Raw genomic sequence first — 13,810 nt, 5'->3', positions numbered from 1 at the left:
GTTCTTTCAAAAGTTCACAATTAACTATTGATTTAATACAGCGTTGAAACTTTACTGTTGCAAAAAGTAAAATGTTGCTTTCCCTTTATTTTTAAAGTAGCTTATGTTCTATTTGCTTTTTGTTTTGTGTTGTTTTTGTCTCTCCTGCCTGATGGTTTGCCTCCAATTCCAAATAAAAGCATGTGGTGGACTAGTCAGTTTGTAACTGGTGTTCATAACTGAGTTTCTGCTGTAGCAGTATCATATTTAAATGAATAATGGTGAGCAACTATCTGGACAAAGGCCACGATTTTTTTTAAAAGGGTGTCTAAAGTGAGGGTCCTAAACATAAAAATATTTAAATAAAGGCAAAGCCCACTGGAATCAGTCAATGGAAATCTTTCCATTGACTTCAGTGGGCTTTTCTATTAAGTTTTCATGGCCTGATTTTGGGAAGTCCAAAGCATGTTAAGTGCTCCCATTGGCTTCAAGGGCACACACAGGGGCTTCAAATGGACGGAGAAGCCTAAACAGGCTGTTGATTATTCAAGTCTTTGTTTGACTATCTGATGCAAAGTGTTCCAAATATAATTAATTCTAAATTATCTTAACTCGTGAACTAAGATTTGGCAACTCACATGCCAGCTCCACATTGAAAGGTAATTCTTTCAGTAATGGACTTTTCTACCAACTCAAGTATCTCCCATTAACACATTCATGCTAATGAGATCTAAACAGCAGGAGGGGAGCACCATTTCTTTATTAGACATACCTGGTTGCCTTCTTTGATGTGACTTCTTCTGACATCTTTTCAGATTCCATTTACAGCTCTTCCTATGTCAAAGTTTAATAGTGAACCTATTCTACTTTAAGAAATAAATTATCCATTCATCACACTCCAACACACTGGACAGAAATTTCACACACCAAAAAGTCTGTTAGCAGCTCCCAGTGGAAGTTAATTATCCCTCTTAATAATTTTACTTTTAACTGCAGAGCACAATCAGAAGGGCCACTGGCTCTGATTCTGATCTCAGCAACACCAGTGTAAACCCAAGTGTTTCCAGTTAAGTCAGTGGTGGCGCTTCGTTTTGTTTTTTTCCTAGGGACACTGAGTTCAGAATCTGATCCTTTATCTTATACTCCTTGACTGTGTCTAGACTGGCAAGTTTTTCCGCAAAATCATCTGCTTTTGCGGAAAAACTTGCCAGCTGTCTACACTGGCCCCTTGAATTTCCACAATCATATAAGATTGTCAGTGCTTTTGCGGAAATACTATGCTGCTCCCACTCAGGCAAAAGTCTTTTTCCGAAAAACTTTTGCGCAAGAGGGCCAGTGTAGACAGCAGAGATTTGTTTTCTGCAAAAAAGCCCCGATTGCGAAAATGGCGATCGGGGCTTTTTTGAGGAAAAGCACGTCTAGATTGGCCACGGACGCTTTTCCGCAAAAAGTGCTTTTGTGGAAAAGCGTCCTGCCTATCTAGACGCGCTTTTCCGAAAATGCTTTTAATGGAAAACTTTTCCGTTATAAGCATTTCCGGAAAATCATGCCAGCATAGACGTAGCCCTCAAGTTTTTATGCTTTGCAGAGACGGCACAGTTTGCAAAGTAATAGCTTTACCACCGGTGGATACAAAGCACCATTTTTCCATACCCAACTCAGTACATCCACACAGAGAAGGCTCCTGCTGTAAAAGTATACACCAATGAGTCGCATTTTCTTTTCACTTACAGATCAGGATCAAAGAGTTAAATAGGTATGAGAGAAGAGTCAGGTTCAAGGATTCTTCTGCCTTTCATCTTAAACCACTACATATTGATCCTCTCTAGTCCAGCATCCTTGGGACTTGACCAGTTCTGAATCAGAGAATTTTCCAGATCACGGGAGGTCAATATAGTCCAGCAGTATTGCCACTGCTTACTGAGCTGTTATAAGACATTTAGGGGTAAATTAGAACTAAACAAACAGCACACAACACTGAAAGCCAGGACTGGTGGCTGTAAACAAACTTTATGGGATCACAGGAAACTTGGCTACACCCATGGGAAGTGACTATCCGGCTAAATAAAATCATGCTAGACCATGGATGTTTTCAGACCAGAAAGTGCTGGACTAGAGAAGTTCAAGCTATAGTTGTTAGCAGACACCGATAAATTAATCATCAAAATTACACGAAAATATAAGCACTGGTAGTGGGCATGTGTTTTATATCAACTCCCACCTCCCACCTCAGAGCTGACAATGAGAGAAAGGACTGAGTTATGGTGAAGGGCTGGAGAAGCTAGTCTAGGCTAGGATTAGGATTCAGATCTGAAATATGTATTGCCACATAATACAGAGTTTAATCATCACACTTTAAACTATGGTGCCTTGCCTACCTCATAGCAACTACAAATGCTGCTTTAGTCCAAATCCTCATAACTTGTAAACCCATAGATCTATCACGTATCTTGTAAACCTCATTAGCATATGCCGGTGTTGTTTTTTCAAGAGCAACTGAAGTCAGTTGGCCTCAAGGACTCAGTGCATTCTTTATGCTATCAAAGTTTTAATTTGTAACCTATGTAAAATCAATTGTTTAAATCCCCAGAAGACAGGAGGAGGAGGGGATTTAATTGTATCTCTAACCTTACTTACAAGGTTTTCCTGTATCTAGGTAACAACCATTTAGTCAATTACTTTGATCATCGTAAGTTCCAGGCAGCAGAGATGTACCACAAATGTTAGTGAAATGTGTCCAAGAACACGTGGAGATAAAAATCTTGAAAAAGTCAACCTTGAAGACTCAGAAACTGCAAGGCAAAGAGGCCAACATTTATGACTTTTCAAAGAATCCCATGCTTTTTAAGCCAACCTCAATTTTTGAATGCTTGGTGCTGGCCGTACCCAGGCTGCACAGCTGGCTGAGGGGACCACAGGGTATGGAGCAGAAGGGGCTGAAGCAGCACTTTGGAAGCACACGAGGAGGTTTGTAGGAAGACATGGCAGTTATCTGGGCAGCATTGTAAGCAGAGTGGATCTGCATTCATTCCAGTAAGGCTTAAGGAGCGCCCCATGGCATGTCCCTTTCTAGACTATATTAGAGATGTATTCTGGTGGTTTTCAGCACTGGGTTGTAGAATATCAGGCACTGGGTCTCCTTGCTGCAGGGTGCTCAGGTGACCTGCACTGGCACCTCAGACTGTGTTGCATCCCAGACGTGACCAGCAACAGGCTGGGCTCCTAGGGGGAGGGAGAAAAGAGCACACAAGGCTCTGCACGCTGCCCCTGCTCTGAGCACTAGCTCTGCACTCCCATTGCTGCAGGCTGCTTCGGGGGTACAGTATGGTCTGTGGTGCGAGGAGAGGCAGGAAGCTGCCTTAGCACCCCCACTGCACTGCTGACCAGGAGCCGCTCAAGGTAAGAGCCTCCTGCCCTGGCCCTGACACTCCCCACAGCCAGACACCCCCGCTCTTACTCCCGAAAGCTCTGATCCTCAGCCCCATCCCAGAGCCCACACTCCAGTTAAATTATGTTGGTCACAGGCATCAACAATTTTCTTCAACTGGGCCATGAGGTGAAAAAAAAAAAAAAAAAAAAAAAAGGTTGAAAGCCACTGATGCATTCCCATGCAGGTTTGGGCCCCTGCTCTGTGAACTTTCAAGAATTTTCATACCATGTCATCTCATCTGGACAAGATTCTTCCTGCTTCTCCCACAATGCCCTCCAGTTTGAGAGAGATGTAATCAATTAACATTGCTGCATCACGCAGCAAAATTCACTATAGTTGCGTAGTATAGACTGGGAGCCTTGCTGATAAATCCCAAGAACTACAGCTGGGTATTCCTGCATGTTATCAGAGAGAGGATAGGAATTTGCTTCGACAGACACTTGTGGAGAACTATATGCTGTACTATTTGGATGTTGATTGAAACAAAAATTATTGCTCACCATGTGCTATTAACACCATGTGATAGTGAATGTAGTCTTCTCCTTTCTTATTGGTATTATAAAATTGCCTAGAAGCTCTTATCATAGACCAGCACACCATTACATAAGAATGGCCATTCTGGGTCAGGCCAAAGGTCCATTTAGCCCAGTATCCTGTCTTCCAACAGTGGCCAATACCAGATGCCCCAGAGGGAGTGAACAGAACAGGGAATCATTAAATGATCCCTCACCTGTCATCCATTTCCAGCTCCTCACAAACAGAGGCTAGGGACACTATTCCCACCCATCCTGGTTAATAAGTATTGATGGACATATCCTCCATGACTTTATCTAGTTCTTTTTAGAACTCTGTTAAATTCCTGGTCTTCACAACATCCTCTGGCAAGGAATTCCACAGGCTGGCTGTATGTTGAGTGAAAAAAAAATACTTCCTTTTGTCTGCTTTAAACCTGCTATCTATTAATTTCATTTGGTCACCCCTAGTTCTTATGTTATGTGAACAAGTAAATAACTTTTCCTTATTCACTTTCTCCACACCAGTCATGATTTTATAGACCTCTATCATATTCCCCCTTATTCTCCTCTTTTTACATACATCAAAAAAGGAGTGCCTCTGCCCCAAAGAGCTTACAGTCAGAGACTACAGGTGCTCTGCAGAGCATACAGCTGCACTGCTGCTAATGCAGATGTTCTCAACCAACAGGAGAGAGCTTTTACACTGGCTTAACAACTCCAACCCCCATAAATAGTAGCAGTTATCTCAGTGCAAGAAACTCTCCCACCGAGATAAAAGCCAGTATGGTCAACATAACTTATATCACTCAGGGGAGTTGCTTCTTACATCCCTGCGTGCCATGACTTCTACTTACAGATATAAGCTGTAGTGTGTACATAGCCTAGGTAAATTACAGAAGACAAAGGCAATGGCTTCAGGATGTTAAGAAATGGTCCTACAGAGGACTCGGTCCTACAAGGTACTGACTGCTCTCAATTACCATTGACTTCATTGGCACCTAAGGACATTTAGCACCTTGTAGGATGAAAGCAGACAGAGCGTCCCCCGCCCCTGTTCGATGGCCTCCATTAGCTTCACTTCATTTCCTGAACTCAAGATATTGCTTTTAACCCATAAAGCTATTTGAGTCATGGCTGGATTACAGATGACTTCTCCTCCTACTTCAATGAGGAGCCTGACCTGACTGTTCTTAGAGACTGAGGATTTTATTCTCTGTGTCCAACACCTAGTCATGATTCCTCACAGGATGTTTTCCACTCACAGGTCGATATTTCTGGCATACACTTCCCCCCTTGTCCCAACTCAGAGTAGATAGCCTCCAAGGCCTATCATTCACACCAGCTTCTTCTGCGGGGAAGAACAAAAGGAGGGAGAACTTTTCTTTTTAAAAAGGGAAGGTGAGTTTTTAGAATTTCATCAAAATTTTTGACAGTGTAGATGAGTTATGCTGTGTGTGTTTTAACTGTATTGTAAGTACACGTAGCGATTTATGAGAGGCAATGTCATAAATCAATGAAATACATATAGGAGGATAAATCAGGAAGCAAGCCGAATCTGACAGTTATCAGGGAATGTTTTTTTCCAGTCCTCTCTGAGTCTTTATCACATGTTAATTGGGGAAAGAGCCAGTATCAAACCTGAACTCACTTTGCCCTGGGTTAGATTTGAACACATTTCCATGGTTTGGTTGGGTCCTTCCCCTGAGATTTATATTTATTAATGGCCCTGTAGCTATGAAATTCTTGGGCAAAGGTAAATAAGGCAATAAATCAATATTTTATGCAGTCATCTGCTGTGCAAATGTAACTGTGTATTTTTATTACTATAATAGTCAGGCTTGGCTGGACTAATGATTTTCCCTTTTTTATTAATAACTGGAACATATCATCCTTTTATTAACCTCGGCACTCAGAAGTGAGAGGGGAAAAAATACAGTCCAAAGAAATCCAGCAATACTCCCACTCTATATAATAAAACAAAGCATGTCATTGCTTTTAGCAACCAAAAAAGGACCCTTGTCTTCTGTCAAGTTGGACAGAGCAATGTAGGTTCTGGGTCTCTGCCTACTGGAAAGTTATAAATACTAACAAACAGCTAATCTCTGACCTACTGCACATTTTATAATTTTCTAATTGGTCCCATTTTGAACCAATCAATATTGTACAAGCCCCTCATAGGCAGCCCTGCTAATCACTGAAAATGACCTGAACCACCAAACACCCTTCAGCACTGAATATTCATATGGGAGTGCAAATGTTAATTCATACAGTGCTCGCATTACATCGCTCTAATTATCTACTGGAGGCATCTCTTCAAGGCATGCTGTCAATCCTGCAGATTGGGTTCAGCGGAGTGAAACCGAATTGCATGCCTTTTCCGCTAATTGGAAAAAAAGACACTGCCTTGACATGCCTTTCAAAGCAGTCAAAAAAAACCACCAAGTTTGGCCAGCATGCTACTGAGCACGCCCTCCTATTGCCTGTCCCCTCAAGAGGCCCCAGAGCTTATTTCCAGCTGTGGCAGATGGAAGGCGAGCAAGACGAACACAGCAAACCGTGCTGATTTTTATTTGTCGTACAAGGGGACAGCTCTTCAGAAAAACTGCTCTCTTGCAGTAATGAAAATTTGAATGAACCGTTTCCCAAGTAACCTTTTGGAGTTGGTATTTGCAGATGTAATGCAATGACTGATGCTACTGCTGTCACAGAAAAGCCTCCCAATATATCGGAGCCCTGGTAATGGGAGATGAAAGTAGAAAAACAATGTCACTGCTCAAATAAAAAAGGGAAGGGGCACAACTGTAATATTCAATAAGTGAATGGAAGCAGGAGTCCTGACAATATAATCATATCCGTTGCCCCTATATATAATCTCACTTCCCCCTCCCCCCCCCGGCCTCCATTTACTGGGAGATTCATGCTCTGACAACCCATCTCCCAGTGCTCAATTTAGCAGGTCTAGTAAGGACCTGCTAAATCAACCACTGATAGAATCTCCATTGACTCCAGCACTTTACCAGGTCATAAGGAGTAAGGGTAGGTAATGAGTGTCTCCCATCCATCTCCCACAGGGGGATGCTGCAGAAACTCGACCTAAGGTACACTGACTCTAGCTATGCTATTCGCGTAGTTGGAGTTGCATAGTTTAGGTCGACTTTCCTCCTTAGTGTAGACCTGGCCTCATTCATAGCCAATCGTTTTTCTTTTTTGCAGCTGTCTGCTTAGACCGTGGCCCCCCAGCTGGACACTAAGTTTCTGCGTTTCGATCTCAACACTGGATTTATGCACTTTTAAGTACCAATTTGGTCTAGGTCAGTGGTGCCAGTCTTTTCCTGGGGCACACTCCTCCCTTTACCAGTAATGGGATTGGTCTATGCCCCCTCTCCATTACTGCACCATTGACCCAGCAGAGCAGGTTGGGCTGACAGCAGAGCTAGGGGTAGAACTGAGGATGGGGGAGGAGCTGAGCTGGGGGCAGAGCAGGTGGTGGAGTACTGCTGCTACTGGGGTCAGAGCTGGAGTGGGGGTAGAGCAGGGCTGGGTTGTGCTCCCTCCCTGGAATCCCACAGTCTGTCTGTTCAGGCCTTAAGACTAGTAACAAGTGTAAAACATCTCTTCCCCCACCTACCAAATTCCCCAGTAGCTTAAGCATCCTCTTTCCAGAAGTCCATTCTTGCGGGTACTCTGGTTTATAGCCTGCCCTTCAGGTTCATGTGATAGTTAAATACTACAGAGATTTTGCAGAGTGATTTCTAAATCAATCACTCTTTGTGCTAGACAGTACAAAAAGATGTACAGATCTATGCAAAACAACACACACTGATATATCATCCCCTGCCTACATTTCCTCACTACACTTGCTCATTCCTTGAAATTTGATAAGAGTCCTCCAGGAGTCAAGGATCCTTCCTCTCCCCTTCCTCCTCTTGCATAGCTTTGCTTTCTGATTTTGGTCTCCCTCTAAGAAGGCTGGTGTGAGACCCTTCCTTTTGCAGACCTTCAATCCCCCCCTTCAGGTGGGGCAGCCACTCTGTTGCTTAATCACCAGCCTCCTGGAGTCCAGATTTGAAAACCTGGTTTGCTCTTACCATTAGCCAACTCTTTGTCCATTCAAATGGATGATGATCAAGGTTACATGACCCTTCTTAGTTGGCCAGCTGGTAGGTACAAGTATTTCTTCTAACACCTTCTGTGTATGTCAGCTCAGTATGGAGGCTAGAGAGCCAATATGAAGGCACAGTGCCAGCTTATAATCAAAATGATATTTAGAAAACAAAATGGAGTTTGATGTAACTAAATACACAGAGTTTATAATATCAAATGGACTCAAACTGCACATAGACAGGTCCCCCAAATCATCTCCTCAGTTTACACAGTCCAACACACAATAGGCATCTCCCCTTTAAATTTTAAAAGGAATAACAGAGAAAAACCATGAAAAATATACTGCAGGTACTGCAACCAAGATAATGTTGAGAGAGGAATACTTAGACCTCTCTCATGCACAAGACTCAACACCACATAAACATAACACCTCATCCTGAGAGCTACTAGGTGTTGTGCTTGCTACCACAAATCTTCCCATTGGCTTCCCCAGAGCTATGTGTGGTGGGTGTTTTTGTTGTTGTTATTGTTTTTTTAAGTCCTTCAGAATTTAAAAGGGCTGTAACAACAGGATTTTACATCAGTGTAAAAGTTTTCCATAAAAATTACTCTGGAAACTATGGAACTTAATAAAAAAAAATTCCCTTGTATAATGTTTTTCAGCCATCCTATGGAAATTTATTAAACACAGTAAGATGGCCCCCAAAACAAACATTGGTTTTTCAGGATTCTTCCATAAGGATAAAGACAATGGCCATTGATGGTTGCAGAATTAGGCTGTACACATTCTATCACCAACAGCAAATATGCTACATGTGAGACATTGCAAAACTGCCCCTAGCAACAAATATTTAGCCATCTCATTTCTAGCACTCGATGACACAGCACAGAGTAGCCATACATTGTGGACTGATTAAAACACATCAAAAACGGTACTTTGTCTAGAGCTAAACTTACTAAGTTTAGATGGCAATCCCAACCAGAAATATGGATTGGCACTATGAGGCCAGCCAAACGGATAGAGGAAAGGAAAATAGTTAAACTATAGTTAGAAAAAGAGAAGAGACAGAATATTTAATGTTATCCAGAGAGGTAAATCAAAGTCACCTTAAATAGTAATAAAATATAGAAATTCAGTACCAGAATTTAAACAAGGTCATATATTGAAAATATGCTTTGAATATTCTGTTATATACAATAGGAAAATTCATGAATATCATCAGGGGAATTTACATGATCCACTTCTCTCCTGTGCAGTGTTTGCCTAATGTAATGAGATCTGGATGGCTTAAATAAAAACACAAATTTTAGAGTGTTATACCTGAATCTGACCATGCATGTTTTAAAAAAAGCAAACAAGAAGCGTTTTATGCATATAATACTGAATGTTAATATTGACAATCAACTGCATTAATATTGCAGGCTATTGGGAGTGAATTAACAAGGCTCACAAATTAACAGCATTTCAGGCCATGCACAATATAGGAATATCTTCTGTATAATGATTCTCTGCAGTTTGTTTCTATTCAGGTCAAGGCCTTGACATTCTAATTTAATTTGAACAATTCAAATCTTATTTTGTGAGGCAGACAGTGCGAGAGAGCAGGTAATAGTGACAGAAGATGGATTGGCTTTATTCACTGAAACCCAAGTTATAGTTCTCTCTCTCTCTCTCTCTCGGGCATGCTACATATTTATGCATGCACACACATACTTATATAGCTATTTACATATGCACATATAGATAGATGAAACCCACCACTCTTTCAAACATTACATCAGGGGTTGGGAACCTTTTTTGGGTTGGAGGCCGTTAATCTATAGAAAAGTCAGTCAGGGGCTGCACACAAGTGAGAAGCAAAAAAACAACAACCCCAAACACCCTCACTGACTATCCCCCAACTGAGAAGAACACTCCCCACATTCTCCTCACACATAGGGTTACCAGAGGGTTTCAAAAAAATACCGAACACACTTGATCTCAGATTTGGGGGGGGGGGGGGCAGGAGAGACCAGCTGAGAGGGGAGCAGGGCTAGCCAGGAGGAGGTCAGGGAGAGCAGGACTGGCCGGGGGGGACCAGCTGTCGGGGAGCAGGTCTGGCCCAGGTACACACAGATCCTGGGGTGCTGCCCTTCCCACACATGGTCCCAGCAAGTCTAGCCTCAGGGATTCCATCCCACCTCGCCTCCCCTCCCCCGTACTGTGTAGTTGGTAGACACACTCACACAGCGTGAGCGCGTTTACCAGCCAGGCAGTATGCAACTACATACTGATACTCTTGATAATAATAAAACAATTAGAAAATACCAGATATTTATATGTCTGGTATTTTCTCACTTTGTTTCTTGGACAGAAAGCTCAAATACCATACTGTCCGGTTCAAAACTGGACACCTGGCAACCCTACTCACACACCAGACCCCAGGGGGCTCAGTCTACTAATTTTGTGTGCTCCAGGCCCTTGGGGGCAGGGGTAAGGAGGAGGGGGAAGGGTGTCACCATGGGGGAGCCTGAGCCTAGGAGGCAAGCAAGCCAGGGGCTGCATACAGCCCCCAGGCCTGAGGTTCCCAACCTCTGCATTAAAAGCTGAATGACATTTACTGATGCAGGAAGTAAACACTACTAGCTGAAAAACCTTCCATCTTTCTGTAAACCTTCAGCACCGCATAAGTTATACAAAGCAGCTGTCCCTAAGTACAGTAGTCTGCTGCACTGAGAGACTAAAACCAAGGTGTTTTAACTAAAAACATATCCCTGTGGCACAAATGAGAGCGCTCTCTCTGAAACTAAAAGTAAGTTAGGAGCTTGCTAATTGTACAGCTGTTTGATTTATTCTTCACTTCCCTGCCTCAATTCATGTTTTAAAACTGCCATGGTTCCCAGTATTTGACTGCTTATATACTCCCCTGTTTGGAAGCTTTATCAGTTTGTAAGGATTCAATGAATGCCAGTTTTCTTTCCTCTGAAAAGGAGGTAACCTTACCTTAGCCAGCCTGCCGGAGACACAGTTTGCACCTGATTGAGCTCGACTCGCTAAACATACTGAGGAATGCAGTGCTAAACTGATACCTGTCCCCAGGGAAATAAACACATGGATGATGAGACAATTTTGGGAAACAGTCTCCTCCCAAAGGATTTTTAGCTAGAGTCAACTGCCATAGTTCCACTGAAGACTGCCAAGGGTGGATAATTCACAGCAGCTGGAGATCAATCAGTGGAGCTTCAGCAATTTTCACCAGCTGAGGATCTGCTCTAGGGTTTGGTTGCCTTTCCACCATCCAGCATGCTTTAGGAATGAGGGAACTGGTGTTACTGATCATGTAAACGGCCTGTGGGCTTTTCTATTTTTTCAAGCACTGGTGCAATGTCATCTTCTTTGGTAACAAAATCTGCAGATGATTTGCTTTCATTTGCATCAGCTACAGTATTCTCAATACTGTTTCTTGGCAAACATTCTTCCTACCAGACCAGCCAGCCGTGATAGCCTGAAGCATGGGCTGTGGAGTATAGTGGATCTATAGGGAATGACAAATACAGAGTAGAGAACCTTCTGCCACAGATAAGAGACAAGGTGTAGCGTGTGCAGATTCAGAACTATAGGGAGAGAGCAACTGCTTACAAAGAGTTTGAGCCTAACATTCCTTAATGAGAAGTTGGTGTATGAGAATACAGATCAGAGGGAACAGCTGCCAGAGTTGAAAAGAGAGAGCTGACCAGTCTGTATGCAAAACACAATGGTTTCTCTGATCTTCTCACAGTAATGGAAGAATTAAACTGAAATGAGGTTGGAACTGACACAGTACCCACCTGTGACACCTGTTGATGCAGCTCTGCCCTAGTGCTACCTGTGATGCTTTGGGAGTCTCCCAGACTAGTAAAATGTTGCATCAGTGCCTGCCCTGATGACCGAGGCTTGTGTGTATTCTGGGAAGCTTTGTCTCAGTCCTGACTCCAGAAGCCTAGTTCAACAACCATGACCTCCTCCTATCTTCTAGCAGCCTGGTTACTCCTTATAGCAGGGGTGGGGATCTAAGACTTGCCTGGATCTGGCCCCTGGGGTTCAGGATTCCCCTTAGCACTGGGGAGCCCACACTGGCATTCCAGTCCCTCACCCCCCTGCTGTTCTCCCCGTGGGGCTGGAGCACACAAAATCTACTAGCTTGGGTCTGACTGACATTTCTGTGGGTCAGCGGCCCCTGGCTCAAAAAAGGTTCCCCGCTCCTGCCTTATAGGGTAACACCAACAGCCCTTCTGGCCTTGAGTTTTCCCAAAACTGTCTTCCCTGTGACATCCGGTCTCTCTCACTAGCACAGTCTCAAAAAGTCTCTTCTCCTCTGAAGAGACAGGCTACAGTACAGGCTTGTACTTTGGCTGTTCGACCTTTCTGTTTGAATTGCCACACTGGGGTGTTTGTGTAATAAAACAAGATTAAATGTATTAACAAAGAGCAGATACTTCATACTAAGCAGAAGGAATAGAGATAGAAATGGTTGCAAACCAGAATTAAAAATGTTTCTGAAACTAAAGCCATATTTAAACAAAATAGAATCTTTTGTTCAAAGTAAGCTTCTCACCCCATTTATTTTTCCAGCATGGCTAGCCAATGCTTAGCCAGACTGCAATGCCAGAGCCCAAAGCACTTGCGTTTTTTACTCAGCAGTTGAGGACAACTTACAGGTTTTCAACCCATTTCTTTCCATCTACTCCAGGAAAAGTTTGAAATGCACTGTCCTGACGTGTGTCCACAGATATAGTTTCTTTCCCCTGCTGAGAGTAGGCAGCATGTTGGCTTCTTCCTTGCTTATTTTTATAAAATAAATGTTCTTTCTATAGTCTCAGAAACAAATATGTTGTCTGGTCTCATAGGCCACACATGGCTTAAGGTGTCAGCCCTTTCTGGAAAAAAACCTGTTTATCAACTTCCCTTGACATTCCCAGTTTACATACATTTTACTTAAATATTTCCAGCACCTCAGTATAATTCTCTATAGGCTAATCATACATACATACATCACAGAAGCATATTAATGATCAGTAAGTTATTAGTTTTACAATGATTTATTACATGCCCCCTTTTGGATTGATATCATAACAATGTGTGAGGTGCACTGAGGTGATCAGGCCAGCTAAGACTCATTGCTACACCCCAGAGAGCCCTATGCTAACTAGCATTTGGGTGCTCTGAGGGTTGCGCTACCCTGGCCCAGTTCAGACCTGGTGTAAATAGATAAAATCCAATGACGCCGATGGAGTTACACCACACTATACCAAGCCTGGCTTTTGCTCTTTATTTACACAGGGCTTTAAAATTCTCCTGTGTCCTTCAGGAAAGATGTTTGATACTTAGCATAAAAGATGGTGTTGTATTTTACATAATGAACTAACAAGATTTAGCATAACTGACAATCATAATTTTGGGAAGAGACAAGTGAAAATGTCTGGGATACCAAACCCTAACATCCAGGTGCATTCGTATATAGTTTTCTTTGGAACAAGGAAATTCCTTAACTCCTGGATCCCTTGCAGACAAAGTGTTAAAATTAAGTTTTCTGTGGCTGGTCAGAACAACAGAGCTCATGGAATTGTTTAAAAAAAGCCAAGGGCTAAGCCCAAACTTCTCACAGCAGAGCATAAAGATCAAAGAGGAGGGGGAAAGTCTTGTCAATCAATCTCACTTCATTAGTTTTCAATGCACGAGGATGTTAAGAAAGTTGTCAAATAAGGAGATTTTAATAATTTCTGTAGAACATTGATACTGGCAACATGGTAATTGATAAAAAGC

General features: G+C 42.6%; 1 long non-coding RNA gene across 1 annotated transcript in view; it reads right to left on the bottom strand.

Annotated features, from left to right (window-relative positions):
• Positions 1-11,175, bottom strand: part of LOC142826891 (uncharacterized) — a 56,239-nt gene extending 45,064 nt beyond the window's left edge. Inside the window, exon 1 of the long non-coding RNA XR_012901153.1 lies at positions 11,012-11,175. This is a non-coding gene — a long non-coding RNA (uncharacterized LOC142826891). The remainder of the gene's footprint in view (positions 1-11,011) is intronic.
• Positions 11,176-13,810: the final 2,635 nt, after the last annotated feature.

Source organism: Pelodiscus sinensis, chromosome 1, assembly GCF_049634645.1.
Source record: "Pelodiscus sinensis isolate JC-2024 chromosome 1, ASM4963464v1, whole genome shotgun sequence".
Lineage (NCBI taxonomy): Eukaryota > Metazoa > Chordata > Testudines > Trionychidae > Pelodiscus > Pelodiscus sinensis.
This window is presented reverse-complemented; position numbering and strand designations above follow the sequence as displayed.